The sequence below is a fragment of the Aquarana catesbeiana genome, linkage group LG04, assembly GCF_042186555.1.
Source record: "Aquarana catesbeiana isolate 2022-GZ linkage group LG04, ASM4218655v1, whole genome shotgun sequence".
Classification (NCBI taxonomy): domain Eukaryota; kingdom Metazoa; phylum Chordata; class Amphibia; order Anura; family Ranidae; genus Aquarana; species Aquarana catesbeiana.
In genome coordinates, this window is record NC_133327.1 from 339,714,330 (window position 1) to 339,735,895 (window position 21,566).

The window sequence follows — 21,566 nt, forward strand, 5'->3', positions numbered from 1 at the left end:
ACCTTTGGCCAAATGTGGTACTGTACACTGCAGAGGCTTGAATCCTGCTTGTTTTGTAAAACAACGCTCGTAAATCGAGTCAGGAATTTAAAAAAATAATAGCTCGTATTGCGAAATGCTCGTTAACCGTGTTACTCACAATCCAAGGTATTACTTGGATCGAGTCAGGAATTTAAAAAAATAATAGCTCGTATTGCGAAATGCTCGTTAACCGTGTTACTCACAATCCAAGGTATTATTGTATTAGCAAGCATACAGACACTCCACCCATTGAGTAAATATTAGACATGTGCATTCGTTTTCGTCCAAATGCATTTTCGTCCGAATTTCAGGTATTTTTGTCATCATTTTAACAAACGATAACGAAAGTGCAGAATCCGAAAAATCCGAAAAACGAAAGATCCAACATAAACAAATTCTTTTTTTTCATTTTCGTTGCTACAACAGTTCGATATAGATAGGACTGTTGTAGCAACAATGACAATAACTATCTGTGTCCATCAAACCTGTAGTCGAATGTGCCTAACCTTAACTCTATTAGTACAAGATTATTCTACATAGAGAGAAAAGATTCGACATAGAGAGAAAAGATTTGATGTAGGGGAGAAAAGATTCGACGTAGGGGAGAAAAGATAAATAAAAATAATGATGATGAGGAATGTTATTGGCTGATTGTAACCAAAGAGGAGGAGCAGTAAAATAGCTAGAAACAAGTACACACGTACTTTGGCTTATGGTGTCTGTTGAAAGTTCTAAGAAGATTCGATGGAGCAGGTAAACTATACAGCGTCATGCAGTTTAGCTGCTCAGTCGAATCTTCTTTGAACATTCGACAGACACCATAAGCCTTGAATGACATATTCGACCTTAACTTGGATTTTTGGAAAAATGGAGTGTAGTGTGACAAAAGACAAGGGACAGTTTTTGATGTTTTTGGTGTCTTCTTCTTACAATGCTTTTTCCTTAGGTTAGGTGTTCTTCTTCCTCCACCGCTGCTCCCGCTGCCGACCTGCTAAAAATAAATAAAACGACCCTCCTCCGATGCTGTGTCCCGCCGATCTGTCTGTTCCAATGTTGCACATTTCTTATGTAACTATGGGGCCTGGCAATCAGATGGCGTCATCCAGAGACCCCCCCCTGTGATGTCATGGACACATCATGCCCCGGGCAGTGACAACACAATGGGCGGGGTCTCATCTGCCCCATAGTTATTTAAGAAATGTCAGACATCAAAGCGGGCAGATCAGTGGGACCCAGCATCGGAGGAGGATCAATTTTTTTATTTTCAGTTGGTCAGCAGCGTGAGCTGCGGGAGTGGCGGAAGAGGAAGAAGAACACTAGATGAGGAAAAAACTAAAGAAATAAGAAGACCACTGGAGAAAAAGGAAGAAGACTGGAGGAAGAAGCAGGGGAAGAAGAAGATGGAGGAAGAAGACATTTTTAATAAAGGACTTGTCAAAAACTGTGTCTTGCCTTTTGTCACACTACACTACTTTTTTTGCTGAATGGGTACCATACTCATTCACATGGGGGACTGGGATCTGGGGGCCCTCTTATTAAAGGGGACTTCTGGACTCTGATAAGCACCCTGCCCGCAGACCTCCACAGCCACCAGTCAGGGTTGTGGGGAAGAGGCCCTTGTCCCAATCTGACCCCCTGCCCCAAAGCACCCCCCCATTTTGAGGACATGTGGCCTGGTATGGTTCAGGAGGGGGGGTGCTCACTTGTCCCCTCCCTTTCCTGACCTGCCAGGCTGCATGCTCGGGTAAGGGTCTGGTATGGATGGACCCCACGCCATGTTTTTTTTAATTTTGCTGGTGGGTGTCCCCTCAAAATCCATAGCAGACCTGTTTTTTCACAATTTGTTTTTGTCGACAACTCTTTTTTTCTTTATTTTTACATTCACCTGTCAGCTGATAGATCATCAGTTGTTAAGGATGCAGCAGCCGGCTTCCTGGTTTGCTTCTTGGCAACCGGCTATATAGAGTGAATGTAAAAAAAAAAAGCAAAGCGCAAATCGTGGCAAAATTGCAGTAAAATCACGCTAAAAACACAGTTAAAAATGTGTAAAGCACTGCACAAATGCTCAAAAAGCAACATGCAAAGATGTGAATTGAGCCCAAATTGAGACAAAAAATGAGTTATTACAGGTTCAAAAGTATGCAGCTGGTACTCTATTTTATTTGGAGGGGACACCCCAACCTAACCTTCATCCCTGACAGGCTCACACCCTTGGGACCCTCCACCCACCTACACAAGCTCCTTGTAAGTAACCTCTCATGGTTTTTTTGACTATTATTACTACCTTGGGATCATGCTATAACAGTTTTTCCGACCTGCCCTGTAATTAGCCCCTGAATATTTCTCCTACATCTTTTTATAGACATTACATATTGCATCTGCTCCTGAAGATTGGAAAGATCCATGAAACGCGTAGAGCTCTTAGATGCCATCTACATGAACAGCCCTTCTACATTTTTACCAGATTATGCCGTTTGGATGCCACCAATTGCTATGTTACTGTATTATTGTAAAGACACACAACTGCATAATTGAATTATTGTTACCTCACCGTTGCGTTCCACATCATGCTGCTATGTTGATGGGTCACCTTGTTATGTTGGTTTATACTCAGGGAACAATGATTTCATATGTCATACTCCTTTACTCTGTATCCATGCAAGCTATGTGGTCATCAATGTGGTCCATTCACCAGACATTATTGATACTTTGATGCAGTCACATGCAAATATCAGTCTGATGAATTTCTACTATGGTACCATACTGACCATAATAGGCTGCTATGCTATTATGTTGTCTTATGATGTTTCTACAATATATACCCTATTATGGAATAAAAGTCCCTGGATTTATTATAACTTACCGTTTATGTAATTATTACTATGCAACACAATGTGGTCGCATTTATGGTGCAATCAACAGATATTCTTATTATTACCATGTTGTGTTATCTTCCCAGGCCTGTCTCATTTAAAGTCCCACAAACCCCCTTAGCTTTCTGTGTTTTTTATATATGCATTTTGGGGATGGAGGTGCATTTTAGAAATGTCCTCATTTAAAGTCCCATTTAGTTAATTAGTTTCTCTTGTTTCAAAAACTGTGTCTTGCCTTTTGTCACACTACACTACTTTTTTTGCTGAATGGGTACCATACTCATTCACATGGGGGACTGGGATCTGGGGGCCCTCTTATTAAAGGGGACTTCTGGACTCTGATAAGCACCCTGCCCGCAGACCTCCACAGCCACCAGTCAGGGTTGTGGGGAAGAGGCCCTTGTCCCAATCTGACCCCCTGCCCCAAAGCACCCCCCCATTTTGAGGACATGTGGCCTGGTATGGTTCAGGAGGGGGGGTGCTCACTTGTCCCCTCCCTTTCCTGACCTGCCAGGCTGCATGCTCGGGTAAGGGTCTGGTATGGATGGACCCCACGCCATGTTTTTTTTAATTTTGCTGGTGGGTGTCCCCTCAAAATCCATAGCAGACCTGTTTTTTCACAATTTGTTTTTGTCGACAACTCTTTTTTTCTTTATTTTTACATTCACCTGTCAGCTGATAGATCATCAGTTGTTAAGGATGCAGCAGCCGGCTTCCTGGTTTGCTTCTTGGCAACCGGCTATATAGAGTGAATGTAAAAAAAAAAAGCAAAGCGCAAATCGTGGCAAAATCGCAGTAAAATCACGCTAAAAACACAGTTAAAAATGTGTAAAGCACTGCACAAATGCTCAAAAAGCAACATGCAAAGATGTGAATTGAGCCCAAATTGAGACAAAAAATGAGTTATTACAGGTTCAAAAGTATGCAGCTGGTACTCTATTTTATTTGGAGGGGACACCCCATGCCAAAATTAAAATAAATGGCATGAGGCCCCCCAAACAAACCACCCAACTTCCCCGTATCAGTGCTATAAAAATTCACTGATTACTGTGTAATTGTCAGTGGCAGGGAAGGGGTTAACAGCAGAGGGTGATCAAGGGGTTAACTGTGTTACCTAGGGAGTGATTCTAACTGTGGGGGGATGGGACTGCCTAGCTGAGGAGAGCGATCATTGTTCATACTTAGTATGAACAACAGATTGCTCTCCTCACCCCTGACAGCATGGAGATCTGTCTGTTTATTTTGACAGATCTCTGTTTTGTCTCTGTGTGGAGCGATCACGGGTGCTCGGCGGTCACCCCCCAGTGGTCAAAAGGCAGGCCGACGTATAGCTACGACGGTTCACCCAGGGGAGCCAAGCTGCCGCAGTATAACTGCGGCGGCTTGTCAGGAAGAGGTTAAAAAGAGAAAAAATACACTAATGAGATAATTTCTCTATCACACTGCTGATTACCTCTATCAGCATATTTGCATATTTCTTGTTAGCACATGTGGACTGTAGAAACACTTAAAGTGATTGTAAACACTTGTCTAGGACAACCCATTCAGTTTAAATTAAAATTAAAGGCAAACCATTTGTGTATAGATATAAAAAAAGTAAATACTTCCCCCCCTTTTTTTAAAATAAGTTATCACAGTGAATGGCTGTGCAGGGGGTGGTGTCAGGGCAAGTCTGATCATTGGAGGAGAGCTGGCTGAGTTTCCAGCACAGCTAGAGAACTGACCACAGTGTGTTCTCCTGCTTAGTGTGGTCAATTTTTAATAGGAAAGCAGAGGGACTGACAGGCACACCAGGGATCTCACACAAAGGAAACACTACAAAGAGAACAGGCTACTTTTTCATACATCATGGTACAGCAGGCACATATGAGGAATATTAAATATTGGGTTCACATATTCTTTAGTGGCTCCTCTCTCAGTCTGAGCTATTCTGTACAGGGACTGAAAAAGTCAAGTTCAAATTCAAATACTTACACGGCTTGCATTATAAAAAATAAATGATATATTAACCACTTAACCCCATGCCGACCAGCTGCTTCAGTTGTACTGCGGCAACATGGCTCGGCTGCGCGAATCGCCGTCATGTTACGTCGGTAACATAGACGCCCCCTGCTCACCCACGGAGCCGATGCGAGTGCCCAGCGGTCGTGATCACTGCAGGGCTTCCACGATTGCTCGGGGCACACAACGAGAACTGGGATCTGTGTGTAAACACACAGTTTCTGGTTCTCTGAGGGGAGAACAGACAGATTGTCTGTTCATACAGGGTATGAACAGCGATCTGTCATCTCCCCTGCATAGTCCACTCCCCCCTTCAGTTAGAAAACACACTAGGACACCCCTTCACTGCCCCCTAATGGTTAACCCCTTCACTGCCAGTGACATATTTACAGTAATCAATGCAATTTTATAGCATTGATCGCTGAAAAAATGCCAATGGTCCCAAAAATGTGTCAAAATTGTCCGATGTGTCCGCCATAATGTCACAGTCCCGCCAATCACCGCCATTACTAGTAAAAAAAAAATAATAATAAAAAAGCCATAAAGCTATCCCCTATTTTGTAGACTCTATAACTTTTGCGCAAACCAATCAATATACGCTTATTGCAATTTTTTTTCCCAAAAAATATGTAGAAGAATACATATCAGCCTAAACTGAGGAAAAAATTATTTTTTTAATATATTTTTGGGGGGATATTTATTATAGCAAAAAGTAAAAAATATTGTGATTTTTGCAAAAATTACCCCTCAAAATATATTCTGCTACTCCTCCTGAGTATGGCGATACCCCAAGTGTGAGACTTTTAACTAGCATTGCAGGAAATGTCATTCTTGAATGTGTGCGCTGTAATATGTTTTGTACTGTTTGTTGGTCTTATAGCAGCACCAACTTGAATTTAAACGCATTTTAGGGTGTGCCCCCCAAATATGTTTTTGTATATTGTAATAGACCCTGACCAGGTTTTCTTGGGCTGGAGCACCTCTCCCCCTCTTCATTACCTCTTATTTAGTGTCGACCAGTGCATAGGATGAATCCCCTTCAGTTCTCCCACATAGTGGAGTTCAGCTCCCATGGTTGAGACGCAGGATCTTCCATTCTATTACTAGGGTAGGACCCACTAATTCGGAGTACTCTGTCGCAGTAAGTGGGCTTAGCGATATATGACCATATAGTGTGACTAAACCCCCATATTTTTTTGAATATGTTCAGGTGTTTTTAACTAGCCTTGAATGTGTGCGCTGTAATATGTTTTGTACTTTTACATAGCCTGGCCACATACAGAGACCCAACATGCAGGGAGCACCATCAGGCGTTCTAAAGGCATAAATGTGAAAAAGTTGCGCTACATTAAACATTCCCTATATAAGAAATGCTGTAAACCAGTGACATACAAAAACCAAGGACACACCCGGGTCAAGAGTGCAACCCAAGCACGCTAAGCTCCTTCTGGTGATGGGTACATAAATGAATAATGAAATTGACCAAATAACAACAATTGAAATAAATCATATACAAGACAATAAATAAATAAATAAATAAATAAATAAATAAATAAATAATGTCCATATGAAGATTAAATATAGTAAGCAGCGTCTTCCTTAAATGTGATAAAAGGTGAAAAATATGTGAGTATGTGATCCACAGCGGGTATCAGGGTCCAGATAATCAGCCTTAATCTTTGATGTCCACAAATCAGAGACAACTTGATGTAAAAATCTGTATTGATAACCCTTACCAGAACCAGTGGACCCACCTAAAGAGCGGGGTCATACGAGCAGACAGATTAAGCCCTCTGCGGGGACATTTGAATCCTCTGGTATCTCGAATCCTTTGGTTGCCTTGAGCGGTCTGCAAGGGTTTGCCAAGTAGCAATGAATGCTTATCAGCTGGATGTCCCCAATCTGAAAAGAAAAACACACTCGGGCTCCCAGCCATGAGTGAGCAAACAGAGAGGGACTCCAGTTGTCTAGTAAGTTAAAACTAAAAATCTTTAATGCTAACTAAATAGGCAAAGCTCACAAGACAACATGTACAGAGATATTGTACAGAGATATTGCATAGAGGTGCATGAATAAGTAAAAAGCCGGCTATCAATCAATAAAAAGCACAGGGCTGTTTGTTGTGCTGACGCAATCACGCCACATGTGACCCGGTACACGGGTGCTTTTTATTGATTGTTTCAGCTAGCCGGCTTTTTACTTATTTATGCACCTCTATGCAATATCTCTGTACAATATTTCTGTACGTTATCTCTGTACATGTTGTCTTGTGAGCTTTGCCTATTTAGTTAGTGTTGGATAGCGACATGGTTTAATATCTTACTTCTGGTATTCACTTCCTGGTTGACACAGCCAGGTAGGAATGAAACACATCAAACTTTGTAATCAGAAGAACAATGGCGTGGCTCAAGCCCACCTGCTGTGATGTGTGTGATTACAAGCTTCAAAGAGACCACTGCTGCCAAGATGTCTATGGAAATTTGACACAGGGCTAATAGAGATGATTCAGGGACAAACGCTGACCCTAGTGGACAATACAGCATGTTTCCTGAAGAATGGACAGGACTGCAAGGATTACCTATTGGATGGAAGGAAAATGGGGGTGGCTACGAGTAGGCGTGTATGTTTGAATGAAAAGAGCGCACACTCAGGAAAATCTGTCTCTCTCTGCCCCTTGCTCTCTCTCTGCTGATGTTGGTCTGTGCAAGCCTCATGTAGCTCGGCCATCTTGAGGCCTTGCTCTGGGTGCTGGTTTCAGCCTAAACTCCATGCATCATTGAGCTCTCGCTTTTCAACATCTTGAGACTGACCAACCAAGGATGTGATAAGTAAATTCTTGTATTACATGTTTGATTCTTGTTATATGTTGTAGAGATATGCTGTTTAGTATATTGTTTTCTGATTGTAAGCTATGTAACATTGTAATACCATTTTAATACTTTTATGTTAGTTTCCTAACCCCTTGGAAAATAAATAAGATATTGTTTTACTAGCAGCACCGTGTGTTTGGTTTCATAACTAACCTGGTATTATTGCGATATTAACAATAACATGTGCTCAGAGTTTAATAGACTGACTAACTACAGGGATTAGACAAATTAATACACAGATATAATATTAATTATTATATTGATTACTTAATTTGGCACCGCCAGAGAGCGTGTGAATTTTATTTTTACACAGGATCCACAAAAACCTAATGTATTTGTTGTCTCGAGTCCCTGTAAGCATAAATTCTCAAATACACCCAGAACTGAAAATCGTCTCTAGTGTGGACAAGATTGGCACTGGCTCACGAATTCTGAAACCATGCTTGGATGGTCATGAAGATTCTGTGAAATATTTCATCAGTGAGACGGACGCGTAGAACCTGGTTAGACAACTTCAGTGTAGGCTAAGGTGCAAATTAGCATATCAATGGATATTCCCCAGAAAGCATGTGGTAATCGTAAAAGCCGCATAGAACCTACAGGACAGAAGTGCTCAGATACAAGGCAGCCGATAATGCCACAGTAAGTGTGGTGAGTCTTTTATATGGATATGCAAAAGTTTATATGTTTTGAATGATATCAGGTAAAAGTGGTAATGAATGAAGAATATTGAATGCTAGAAGAGCGATTCGTTTTTTTTTCGTGAGTTGTGAGAGCTAATGACAATTAAGTTTGGTTTATTACTCAGTATAGTGTTGGAACATTAGTACAAATAGAATTCTGGATTGTGTGGATTGTATGGTTGTGAAATGGAACTTGTGTATACATATGTTAAAAAGTACGCTTCTGCCAATTATCATTCATGTGCAGATGAACTTCTTAAAAGCCAGTGTAAGGTACTATTGTCTCAGTGTCAGCAACATAATAGCAGATTATTGGGTAAACAGCTAAAAAAAAAAGTTAAAAAAGAAAGGTTGGCAAATTAAATTGCAGTGTTGCTCCGAATTAAATTTATATCTGAGCAAATGGAGGGTAAGTGGGAAGCAGAGAGGAGACGTCTCGGGGACGTCTCAGGGAGGACATAGAGGAAATCAGTGAAAACCTTTTAAAGATTGCAACAGCCTCCAGTAGTGAGATGGATGAATTGCGGGCTACAGCAGGCAATTTGTCAGAAAGAAACAGTGAGCTACAAGAACAGCTTCAGAGGTGCAGCATGGACTGTGATATGAAAATCAAACTTTTAGAGTCATTGCGAATAAAGGTGTCAGAGATGGAAGAGTTGGTTATGTCTTAAGAAAGAAAATTAGCAAATGCACACTCCTAGCTTCTTACTAAAGAGCGATGTATAGTATCGCTCAATGAGCACGAAGGAACATGCCAATTGGCCAATATCTGCACAGTCAATGAGGAGAATTGATTGATTGAATGATTTGTAAAGCGCTGCAAATGCGAACTGAATCGCCTCAAGGCGCTAATGCGTTTTGTGCTGTCATCCTCTTAGAAGAGGAAGGTCTTGAGTTTTTTCCTGAAGGCCAGATAGTTTTCTTCCATGCGGATGTGAGTCGGAAGAGCGTTCCATTGCCGAGATCCCTGGACTGCAAATCTTCGTTCTCCTCTTGCTTTGTAGCGGTATTTGGGAATGAGGAGGAGGTTTTGGTTAGATGATCGCAGATTGGGAGTGTAGTGTTTTATTTTCTCTCTGAGGTATTGAGGGGCGTTACCTTGTATGCATTTGTGGGTGAGGCAGATGGTCTTAAATGTGATCCTATTCTTTACGGTTAGCCAATGTAGGCTCCTCAGGGATGGGGAGATGGACTCCCAGGGTTTTTTTCCTGTTAGCAGTCTTGCCGCAGCGTTTTGGATGGCCTGTAGGCGTGCAAGCTGATATTGGGGTAATCCTATGTAGAGTGAGTTTGCGTAGTCGAGTCAGGAATTGATGATTGTTCCAACTACTGCTGCTTTGTCCTCTTCTGGGATGAAAGGGATGAGTCTGCATAGCAGGAGGAGGAGATGGTGAGATCCACTAACTACTGATCCTATTTGTGCATCCATTGTCATTTCTGAGTCAAAGATAACTCCAAGACTCTTGGCTTTGATGCGTGGAGAGATGGTTTGTCCTAAGATGGTGGGAGGAGTCCACGGAGTCTTGGTTTTGGCATTTTGGTTAGCGTGTAGGAGAAGAAGTTCTGTTTTTGACCCATTGAGTTTGAGGGAACTAATGGTCATCCAGTCATCTATCAAAGTGAGGCATTTCTCTAATTGCTGATGGTGGTCTTTTTGTCCGGTGATGCGAAAGTAGATTTGGGTGTCGTCAGCATATGAGTGGAAGCAGAGGTCTGATTTTTTGATGATTTTGAGGAGTGGGCGGATGTAGATGTTGAATAACACTGGCGACAGGGGTGAACCCTGAGGGACTCCACAGGAGATTGTTCGGGTTTCAGAGTTGAATGCTCCTAGTTTCACTGTCTGAGACCGATTCTCTAAGAAGGATGAAAACCATTTTAGACTAGAATCTGTGGCTCCTGCTACTTAAGAGAGGAGAAGAGCTGTGATGAAACACAGTCTGCTATTGCACCCATAGCTTCAAAGCAGAATAACAGTTTGATTACAATCCAAGAGAGACTTACTTTGTGCCAGATTCTGGGTGAATTTAATGCCCTGGCATCACCAGTGAGTCTGTCCAATAAATTTGAGGCTCTAGTCCTTAAATTTCATTTGAGTAACGAGGATGCATGGCTACCAGGACCTTTGGCAGGCCAGTTATCTGCACAGGTTGATGATAACTTAGCAGTTGCAGAGGTGCGGAGGAAAGAGTTGCAGCGTATTGTGGACAGTCGTTATAATGGTATGAGTGATTTACAATGAATGAAATTTAGGAGAGGAGATGACCCAATTTTGTTCTGCAGTGAGTATCTTGCATTGTATACGAAAGTGTTCAACTGTCCTGACTTATTGGAGGATGATACAAGTTTCATATACTCAATGGCCAATAAGTGTTATGTAAGCTATCCCACTAGAATGGCTCTGAGGAATGCTAAATCCTACCAAAATTTTGTCAATATCCTGTAAGACTTCTGTCAAGAGTCCAGTGATAGGGAATATGGGTCAAAGGCAGGTGTATCCGTAATAAGCAGAGGTACAGGAAGGCAGAGAGAGTTCAGACGTTCTAAATGGAATAGACATGGACATAGATTTTGTAAAGCCCTTAACATTGCTAGCATGGAGCAGGAAACCCCAGAATTACGGGGTGCACAGGCAGCCATAATGGAGTTATCCTCCAAACATGCAAAAGCCGAATGTGCAATGGTGGAGGTACCCTCCGCACAGGCGCAGTGCTCAGCAAAGATGGAAGTGAAACAACATGCAGAAAAACCAGAAGCTCTTATTGCTGCAAGTGATGTTGCTATGACAGAAATCAATGGTGGAGATGTAAATAAAAGTGCAAAAACTGAGCTTGAAATTGATTCAGGAGTTGAAACAATGGAAACTTCTGATGATTCCTCAGACGATAAAAGTGTAAAGTCTGGTTATTCCAAGCATAGTAATTGTAGTAATAATGTCCAGCAATGTGATTTTTCCAACGTCATATGCTCAAAGAAGGGCCTATACAGAGAGACCAGCCCTCAAATGTTTTTTGTGTAAAAGGGGGGGTCACGTCGCTAAGTATTGTTGGGCAGTGAATAATAATATCAAAAGAAGACCGCACCAACCGAAGACGACCATTATGAGGCATTATGAAGTGTATCCTGCCCGATGGGGTAGCAACCAAAAGCATGGAGTCTATAGTAATTAAACCCAGTTCCCTTTTAAGACCCAAATGCGGAGACTACAAACTGAAAATCATCAATATGTAGAACAGTTACGTAAAGTCAAAATGGAGGTAACCGCATGGTTATTCAAATGTAGCACTGGGGGAAACAATGTTAGCAGCACTTAGTGAGCTGCATGGATGCTAAGAATTTTCTAGTCAAGGTTTCCTAGCTATAAATAAGGTTAGATGTGAGCTTCATGTTTAAATAAAAAATGGCAATTGTTCCTCTAGCTTTGCAATTAATGGGAAAGGGCTTGGGGGACTCAAAAAGTAAATTGACATGATAATTGTGTGTAATCACTGTCTTTGTATTCCTTTTTCAGAGACCTTGGAAGAAGTTAAAACTGGTTTGGATACTAATGTCTGTGTTTTGTTTGCAGGTCCTTCAAAGTGAGAACAGTGGGCACATTTAGCAGAACAAGGGGTTAGGTTATTGTAAATGCATAATCGATCATATGGTACCATGAGCTCATTAATTAGTAATTGTTTGCAAACAATGAAAAAATAAGATAAACTATGGTCAGGCATTAATGGATTAAAGAGTTATAAATTAAGTTACAAATGTTGTGATGAGGTACAGATGTTTTGTTTTTTGTTTTTCCCATTAACTAATTGTCTTTCAGATGGAAATGAGCACTTACTCTTCTCAGGAGGAAAATCCATGGATGTCTTTAGTTAAAAGTTGAATGTTTGTCATTGTTTTATGATGGTTGTCTTGTCATGTTGTTTTTGTGTGATAATGGCCAGAATTTAATTTTTTTTGTTATTAATTTTTTTTTTACATTTTTTTATATTTTTGGTATTTGTTTAGTCATCTATTTTATTTTTGTTTTGTTCAGGTGGAAAAATTATTGTTTAGTCCAATGAAAGGGGGGTAATTGGCTATTCCGTCAATTAGCAGCTGAATAGATGGTCATGGGAATATGTCCTCCAGCCGAATACATTTTGTTTATTTAAGACAAGAGCTGGTAGGAAGCCATTCTAGCCACTGAAGTTCTTTTTTTTGTTATTTGTTTATATGTTCATTCAGTTGGAAAGAGTTCCAAAAGGTTTAGCCTTTGTTCACCTGAAAGGGGGTTAGTGCATAGGTCTGAATGTACAGATAATGCATTGTCTTTTTAATGCTTAAAATTTTGAATTTTTGAGAAGCAACGTTCACGTTCTTTTTTTTTTATTTTGATCATACCAGGGGGGTCCATTTTAGAGTGGGTTCAGCCTAAAGAGGTCGTGGTTGTTTTGATAGTTTGGTCAGAGTTGCAGAAGCCAGGTATACTAAGTTCCTGGGTTCCAAGGAAGGAACTGTAAATAAACGTAGCAAGTGAGCAAATATTATTGATAAGAATTTGATTCTGCTCTTGTGTTTCACTTCCAGAGTCCTGGTGGAGTGAGATTGGAGAGGTCTCTGGAACATGGATGACAGATGTTCATCTGGTTGGCAATTTGTCTGTGCCATACCACACTGCAAATTTGTTCTGATTGACATCAGGAGAGAAGGGACAAACAAAAAGATTCAGTTTAATACTTGTTTTTGCTTATGGACAATTTAGGGCCAATGCTAAATCTGAAGGACTGTGCCCATCAACAAGACTTGTGAAACATTTTTGCCGGAGTCTCTCCTGACTTGGGGAAGGAATATATACATCCAATCCCTCAGAACCTGCAATGTAAAATATGTGTTTTTTTTTTTTTTTGTTGGAGGGAGGAATTGAAAGAAGAAAGGGTTTTTAATGTATGACATGTATTGACGTAACGGAAGTAATATGGTGCAGATACACAGGAGACTGGCACTTATACATAATAAGGTGTCGGTTGGCCAGACTAGAGGTTGGCCAGGTGACCCATCAATGGGGTGAAAATTTCCTTGTATGGGGGGATACACCTGGTTGATGTCTCACCTGAGAGGTGGCTGGCTACCAGGGTACAATATGCCTTCACCACATGGTGCTGCAACATCTCACAGGGGTTGATAAAAACCTATTACCATATATGTGCAGAGTATACACTAAATCAAGTGCAGTCATTGTACCAGTGACTTGCTCCCAGAGATGTGCGGACACAGAATGAGGTTCATGCAGGGCGCGTATGTCTGAGGAGTAACCGGAAGAGGAGGGATGTATTCAGCACTATATTGGGGAAATAGGAGCTGGGATGGGTGTTGTTAATGGAGTGGACATCAGCCTCCTGAGGAACAAACTCGCAGCCATAGCTCCAGAGAATAAGTGGGGCTTTGTTACTCAGAGAGATTGGTGGCATCCTTGATAGCATTCAACAAAGTCACATAAATACCCAGGGTAAAATGGCTCCAGATTTTCTCAGCCGTGTTGGGAGGTTGGTAGAGAGTGTGATGGTACAGGACAGAAATCTGTCATTGGCTCTGGTGTGCACACAGTGGCAGGTGGAATTATCAACCAGCATTAAGCTGATTGTACAGTCTCTGTATGAGGAGCAGTGGCCTGATGAGTTAGCTTCACCGCTCAGTAAGACTTTGCCAAAACACGTCGCTTACACTAATCCAAAGTGGTGGTCCAATGCCTGGATGGGCTGTACTAGTTTGTATTGTGAAAGGTGTTATGCTGTATGATCCCATATACAGAAGTGCAGACTCGGTCTGTATATTTGGGGGCATCAATGGGCTTACTGACTGGGGATTCTATCTTGTTGCATTTGAGGCTGTTGCCCACATATGATCAGAGAAGATAGAAGCGGGGGGCAGGTTGATACTTCCCTTTGTCAGAAGCATGACTATGATGTCCTTTGTATTCCATATATATACATGGTGGTGAATGAAAAATGTTGGGAAGATATTTCACTCTGGGTTCTGGATGAAGAGATCATTGCTGGGAAGGAAGCACCTGGGTATTATTTGGGACATAGACGAATTTGTTTCTTTGTCCTAAAGAATACCGATGTAACGTTAGTCATGGAACTAGAGGGTTCCTTGAAACTAACCATAGGTAGAGGTGCATGGTATACCCTGGGCATGGTGGCTCAAATCCAGGCACAGGGATGGAATTGTGTGGGTTTTGTCATTGTTGCAGAGTTATATGTGTTGTTAGACTCAATATTTATATAGAAGGGTCTCCCATTTAGCTATGCAAGTTGAAGGACGAATTGACGGTAGGGTTTATGTGTACAAGTTAGAGACTTTGCTGCCAAGTCAGAGCCCTGCAATACCGCTGACATGCCAAAAGTGCGGTAGGAAAGGTCATTGTGAGCAAGCCTGCCTAATCCTGACCCGTATCTACAGTGGGGAGTTATAGGAGGTTGAGAGCGGGATGCATAATTGGATGGGACACATATGTATATATTAGACATGTGCACACTGAAATATTTTGTTTCGGAATTTTGTTTTCGTCAGAAAAATAAATTTATTTAGTTACTCCCGAAATTCGTTTTTCTTTATTTTGTTTTTTGTTAAAAACTTGCATTCGTCCGAAAATCAAAATGAATTAAGGTCGAATCTGTCATTAAAGGCTTATGGTGTCTGTGGAATGTTCAAAGTAGATTCGACGGAGCAGCTAAACTGTACGATGTCGCAATCGTACATTCCGGTCAAATTTTCCGGGATGCATTTGACCGGAAATGTACGATAGCAACATCGTACAGTTTGTTTAGCTGCTCCGTCGAATCTTCTAACTTTTGACAGACACCATAAGCCAAAGATTTACGTTTGCATGTTTTCGTTTCTGTGTCGAATCTTCATCGTTCATGCTCATTGGTCTACTCTGCCCCAGCAGTCAGCCAACCAAACTTTCACATTCGTTTCTCAATCGGAAGTGCAATGGCGGCTGCAAAATCCGACGCTGTGAGTGTGTCTAGCTCAGATATGGAGGAGGACGTTCCTGGGCCTTCTATGGAGGCAGCAGCAACATCCCCAACAACACCAGCATCCAAAAATGGGTGCAGGAGGGGGACACAAGCTGCAACCAGCAGGAAGCGTAACCTTATGTGGACTCACATTGAGTCCCAGGTCCTTATAAGGGAAACGCTTCCTTGCTGGATGCAGCTGTGTGGCCCCCGCTCCAGGGAAACCACTTCGGAGTGGAAGCGGGAGAAGTGGGAGGAGATCGCCAGGAAGGTCGAGGAGACCTATCGCCATCGGCGTAACCCGACTGCCTGTCGCAAAAAATTCAGCGACATAAAACGGTAAGTAACGTGTCTGATTATTTTTTTTTTACATTTTAACCACTTCAGCCCCAGAGGTATGGCTGCCAAATGACCGTGCCACTTTGTGCGATTCGGCACTGCGACGCTTTAACTGACAATTGCGCGGTGGTGTGACGTTGCTCCCAAATAAAATTGACGTCCTTTATTTTCCCACAAATAGAGCTTTCTTTTGGTGGTATTTTATCACCTCTGCAGTTTTTATTTACTTTTTGCTATATAAGTATCCCCAACAAATATATAAAAAACTAATTTTTTCCTCAGTTTAGGCCGATATGTATTCTTTTACATATTTTTGGTAACAAAAATTGCAATAAGCGTTTATTGATTTTGATTGATTGGTTTGTGCAAAAGTTATAGCGTCTACAAAATAGGGATAGTTTTATGGCATTTTTATTAACAATTTTTTTTACTAGTAATGGCGGCGATCAGTGATTTTTATTGTGACTGCGACATTATGGCGGACACATCGGACACTTTTGATGCCATTTTGGGACCATTGTCATTTATACAATGATAAAAGCTCCAAAAATGCACTGATTTTACACACACACATAAACCTATATTATTGCTATCACATGTGATGTCAGTAAAGTTAAGTGAAATTTTTTAAAAGAAAGGAATAAATAATTTTCAATTTATCCTCCCTCCTGTGAAAAACCAAATTTGCGCATAGGTGTGCCTAGCCTACACATGAAAGCATAGTTTGCACTGCAGTTGCACATGTTATATATTATCGCCACGATCATTTTAAGAGGAATATTTCCATGCCCGTTATTTGTTCTTAGTTAGTTATCACTAAACTAAGCAGTAAGTGCTTTTAAGTTCCACTTGACCTGACCACCTGTAGGTTACGCCCCCTTTCTGACCAGGCCATATTCTGCTATTTAGCGCGTTGCAGCTTTAAACTGCATGCTCCTGCGATGTACTACCCAAATGAAATTTATGCTCTTCTCCCGCCACATATAGAGCTTTTATTGGTGGCATTAGATCACCGCTGGGTTTTACATCTTTTGTTATTGAAAAATAAAAAAGTTAAATAAATATATATATATATATATATATATATATATATATATATATATATATATATATATAAAAGTGTTACGGTGGCTGGACTTAACCAGCTTGCGGACCCGCCATATGTTTAGTTATTATGGGGGGGTCCACATCTGCAAGTGGGTTAATGCTTTGCAAAAGAAACAAGAAAGGAAATTTTACACTATACACAGTTCACACAAGCGCGTAATAGAAAGGTGGACTGGAGTGGACACAATGGACATTTACGCGGCACAATCCCAATCCTGTCTTATTATTTATTGTGCACCAAAAAAGCATATGTTTTTCTTACAATAAATTTGGTTAATAAATAAATGTGCAAACCTTGTGCTACATAAAAAAATGTGCCTAATCCAAAAATTCCATTTACATTGTTTCATTCTACGGGTTCATTCTACATGTGTTTCATGTGTTGATGTCATTTTCAGATTACAATTGTAGTTTAATTGTGGAATCCGTTTCTCTTCTCTTCTTGTTTTGCAGTTCCATAGTGCGTAAGCACAGGCAGTTGGGGGGCGCAGAGGGAAGCAGGTGCCTCTCCTCCCCCATGAGAAGGAGCTCTTAGCAGCTGTAGGGGAGGATGAGATAAAAAAGCTGTTGTCTCATCAAGGTTGGTGTCAGCATTGCATTGTGTGCAGGACATTTTTTTTGTCAAGCATGCGACGCGACATAGTCATTTACCATGATGTGTTTGATTTTATTTAAAGATCGTCTCCAGGCCCAGCGCTGCCAAAGGCAGAGGGCGGAGGAGCAGGAGTCCTCCACATCATCAACGTGCAGTAAGTACTAGTAGTGACACTAATACAGTGGTTCCTTTTCCATTTGTCCAGCCTTCCATTGTTGATTCCAGTGTCACTGCTTCTCGCTCATGCAGTGACAGGTAGAGCCTCTGCGACGCTCTGTCAGGTAACGCAAGCGATTGCATAACTTACGTAATCTGACAGAACGTCGCCGCTCTGAACTGAGGCACCTGAGCACCTAGCACTCGCGGCCGCCGCTAGAACCAGGACAGGTAAGTGCCTCGTATTTGGTTTTTTTTAATGATTTTTTCTAAATTGTGAATGCATGTCCCTGCCTTGTAGATAAACGTTAGTGACCTGCCCTGTATTGCCATGCTAATGGATAATAATTTTATCTATTTACACTACAGTATATTTATTTACGTTTATTAACGTTCATCATTTCTCCTTTATAAATAGGTGTCATCCAGTCAGAGGGGGAGACTCAGGAGGAGAAGGCTGAGGCAGCAACGCCCACATTAAGTTAGTATAATCTTGCTGGTATCTGCTGAGTGATCATACATGTTTCAATGTTCTTGTACTAATGTGTGAGATTGTTGTACACTGCAGATTGTAATGTTCTTTTCTATCATTAATCAACAGCTACTGTGGCTGAGCAGGAGGTGGGGGAGACCTGCCCTGTAGAGGCTGCTGGGGATGCGGCAGAACAGCCAGACGCGGCAGATCCAGGGAGTAAGCATAACTTTTTTTTGTATTTTCCAGGCAAATATAGTATTTTAAATATGAAATGCTGATGGCATACCTTGTCTAGAATAGCTTGTGATTTATTCTACAAGGCTTCGGTTTAGCTGGAATTATTAATTATATTAGTTCCCCTGTCAGGAGCCAGGGAACGTCTCCGCTCGCCGGGCTCCGGTGCGCATGCACGGGGGATTGGCGCTTCGCCGCACACCCGTCCGCGGCCTGATGGTGCGGCGCGCGCGGGTGCACGGCGGACCTCGTGTGCGCGCCGTCGCCTGTGCGGGTGCCCGGTAGCGCGTCACACTGATGCGCTCGCCGGGCAGGGAGACTATTTCTGATGGCTCCAGCGCCCAGTCGGGTTGCTGGTTTGTCGTCAGCTCTCCCTGTTCCCTGTGCCTGTTTAAGCTTCTGTATCTGCCTGCCTGTGTACTGAACCTTGGCTTGTTTACATAACTACTCTTCCGGATTGCCCTAATTACCTGCCTGCTCTGTGTACCAAACCCTGGCCTGTTTAACCACTACTCTGCTGGACTGTCCTAATTACCTGCCTGCTCTGTGTACCAAACCCTGGCCTGTTTAACCACTACTCTGCTGGACTGTCCTAATTACCTGCCTGCTCTGTGTACCAAACCCTGGCCTGTTTAACCACTACTCTGCTGGACTGTCCTAATTATCTGCCTGCTCTGTGTACCGAACCCTGGCCTGTTCAACCACTACTCTACTGGATTGTCCCATTACCTGCTTACTCTGTGTACTGAACCCTGGCTTGTTAAAACACTACTCTGCTGGACTGTCCAATACCTTGCCTGCCCTGCGTACCGAACCTTGGCCTGTTTAACCACTGCATTACTGGACTACCTGATACCCTGATCACTACCTGCTATACATCTGACCTCTGCTTATTATTCCAGTCCTGCCTCTGCCTTGCTCCGCCCTGATCTTCGGTCTCTCCTGCAGACCCCAGAGCACCCGCTTCCAATCTTGGAACCTCCTATCTACCGGAAGCCCGTGCCTCCGCGTGCCCCCAGCTTCCTGTACCCATTCCGGGGGTCTGGGTGCGCGTGGTCGTAAGGGCGAGCCGCTCTCGGCATCTCGGCCTCAGTGAGTATTAGTCCGTGACATCCCCTCTGCAGCTGATTCCAGTCTTCCTGTTAGCGTGACCTGTGCTTGTTATTTCCTCAATGTCCCTGATCACACCACCTTCTTGCTGCAGTTCAGATTCCCAGTCTGAGCCAATCACTGTTAATCATTGTGAATAACACAGCAGGCTGGAGGGGGTGTGTCAGAAAAGAATCTCCAGCTATTGGCTGGCAGTCCCTGGACAAGTTCAATCTCTGGCATGCCCCTAATGCATGCATTAACACTTTTCTCATGATGTTATACCTGTTATATCTCCTAGCCTAGACCAGGAGTGAGTAACCTACCTAGCCTAGAACAGAAGTGGGGCTTATTCTACAATCAGTGGCCTTACAAAATTATCAACTTTAAAAAGTAGCCTGCTGTATTTTAATAAACAACTTTTTATTAGGTCATCCCAAATGCAATGGCTTGAATGGCTTCTCTTTGGTGAGTGTAATGTTAAAAGCTGGTATAGCTGATATGTTTTTCTGCAAGTGCAACTGATCTACCATATTTGCCAAAGTCAGTCAGTCTGGATGAGGTAGATTAGTTAGCACTTAGGCGTCCATTACACCTTAAGATTTTCTCCAGCTGCCTGTGCGACCAAGCGGATACAATCTTTGGGAGATTCCCCTTTACACTGCTCGATGTGTAGAGGGGAATCCTTTTGTACTCTGGCCGGGGAGGAAACTCAGCTCCGCCCCGGTCAGAGTACAGTAAAGTAGTACTACACCTTCCTGCACAGCTCTGCAAACTTGGTATGACACAGTGAATTGACACAAACACCACTATCTCCTACACACAAATTGACTAGGTGCATCTCACTAAATGGAAAACTGGTATGGAAGTGAAAACATCTCAAACAGGAAGTGAAAACATCTCAAGATGTTACAGGATTGTCTACAAGGGCTGGGAGATCTTTGCCTTTATATAATGTTAGGGTGAAGAAGCCATGTGTATTGTATTATCTATCTATCTAATATATTTTCTTTTCTTCACAGGTGAAGTCTTCATCCTTCAACTGCACCCTGTGGACAAAGGCCTGGACCTGCCCGTGTCTGGTTGGACTGACTGTCCTTCCTCCTCAGTGGTTTCTACAGGGCATGTTCTCTTCCACCCTTCATCAACATCCCCCCACCTGGACAGTGACACACCCATTGGTGCCTCCTCCTCAGTGCATCCTTCTCCACCTGCTCCAGAACAAATACACACCCCCCCCCCTCCAGAGCCACATGTGTCTGATTATCTGCAGCGCATTGTGGAGGTCCAAGAGAGACAATTTGCAGTAACCCGGAGGCTGTGTCGATCTTTGGCCCTCCACAATCGCCGGCAGCTCCATCACTATATGGCTCTGGAGAGGTACCAACATAGCCTCAGGAGACACCTGGAGGCTACGCGATATGTCCCTACAGCGACTGGTCACCAGGTTGGGGGAGAATGTACTTTAATTTTTTTTTTTTTTTAATTTTTTGTTTTGTTTATGTTAAAAATAAAAAAAAAATGTTCAGAAATAATTGTTTTCTTGATTATTGCTTTCCTTGTTAGATTTGTGTGATGTTTATCTAAATGAACTAGTCCATATATTGTTACTAACTTACTAGAGGCCTTATAATTGTAGTTTTTCTTCATTTAACCATCAGGCTGAACTTAGAAAATTAATGAGATTTCTCTCTACACTATTTCAATGTGGAAAGGGTAATCCCATGTATTGTGTCCAGTCACGCCGTTCAGCTTTCCCTCCACCAGAATTCACAGCAGATAGTTACAGCAGGGGTTACTATACAGTCCTCAACAGTTCACAGGACATAGGTTGCAGGCTTGCAATCATGAGGGCAACAGTTAACCGGACAGAGGTTCACAGGCTAACGCAATCACAAGGGGCAACAGTTCAAAGGGCAGTGTCATGGTTATGCAATAGAGTTTGTCTGTCAGCATACCTGTCTCCATGTGTTCATCTCTAGAGACCAGCTGACCCTCACCTGACTGCTTTTGTAAGCTCTCCTCTAGCATGACTCCACCCCAGCTCCTATCAGGGAATCCTATATTAACCTGTGCACCGCAAGCCAGCAGTGCTGATCAACCATTGTGTGTTAGCTTTTGTGTGTAC